Below are 1,048 nucleotides of genomic sequence, written 5' to 3'. Positions count from 1 at the left end.
ACAGTCATGTTATACTTTAACAAATAGGAAAATTCACATCGGCCCGTTAGCTCAGTTGGTTAGAGCGCCGTGCTAATAACGCGGATGTCGAGGGTTCGATCCCCTTACGGGCCAATAATATTTTGACTAATGGGGCAGAAAATGTCGAGTTATTTGCAATAAGGAGTGAAGTAGAAACGAGGTCGATGTGAATCTTAGTTTTCATTGTTTTGTTTTATATTCGTTTTTAACTATTTATTTAGACATATTCTACAGTAATTGCTTCCTTATCGAGTGTTTGTTTCTGAAAAATTTATGTTCAGAGGCTCCCATAAAGATCAGTTATGTGATACCAACTGCATCCAGTTGACAACCACGACTACTATCTTCGGTATCTCTTGTGAACCAGTGTATGGGATCTTCTTATTCCTTTCTGAAGTTATTTCATCTAATGCTATGATAATCTTCTCAAATATTCATAACTCTCATGATTTCTAGACTTGATAGTGAATAATCAATCATTCAATTGGCTATTGACAGCCATCAGGAGTGTGAATGCAGAGACTTAAATGAATATCTTTACTCTTCGGCGCCTCATAGTGAAATGTGGCGTATTAACTCCGTAGAGTTGTGTTAGCATTGTCGTGTGTGGAAAAATTATTCATATAAATGCTTTATACTGCGAAGTCCACTACATTACAAACCGTGTCCAGCTTATCACAATAAATGTGGTTTATTTGCTAATTTTATACCTCGTGTGTTATTGTGCCTGAAATTGCGTAATTCCTTTCATATAATATAATTTTCTTATGACTACGATAGGTCTCTGTAAACATTCGGCTTCTGTGTAACACACACAATTAGTCAGTGCGGAGTTGTGCAATATATATACTATCCTACACTACCCCGAGGGCTTCCATAATCTTCCAAGTCTATTTTCTTATCTCTTTTTGTGTATACTGTGAGCTCATGATAAATGTCCCCGATGCTTCGATGCTTTTCTGTGACGACTACGGCCAGTTTACTTTACAAGAGCGTAGATATTAGGGAGACAAACCTAATTAATAAT

General features: G+C 36.7%; 1 non-coding gene across 1 annotated transcript; it reads left to right on the top strand.

Annotated features, from left to right (window-relative positions):
- Positions 1–40: 40 nt before the first annotated feature.
- Trnai-aau lies at positions 41–114 on the top strand. Its single transcript has one exon. It is a non-coding gene; the product is annotated as a tRNA-Ile (tRNA).
- Positions 115–1,048: the final 934 nt, after the last annotated feature.

The sequence above is a fragment of the Penaeus monodon genome, chromosome 28 (assembly GCF_015228065.2).
Source record: "Penaeus monodon isolate SGIC_2016 chromosome 28, NSTDA_Pmon_1, whole genome shotgun sequence".
Taxonomy (NCBI): Eukaryota; Metazoa; Arthropoda; class Malacostraca; order Decapoda; family Penaeidae; genus Penaeus; species Penaeus monodon.
The sequence above is the reverse complement of the archived record's forward strand: the minus strand, read 5'-3'. Positions and strand labels throughout refer to the sequence as shown.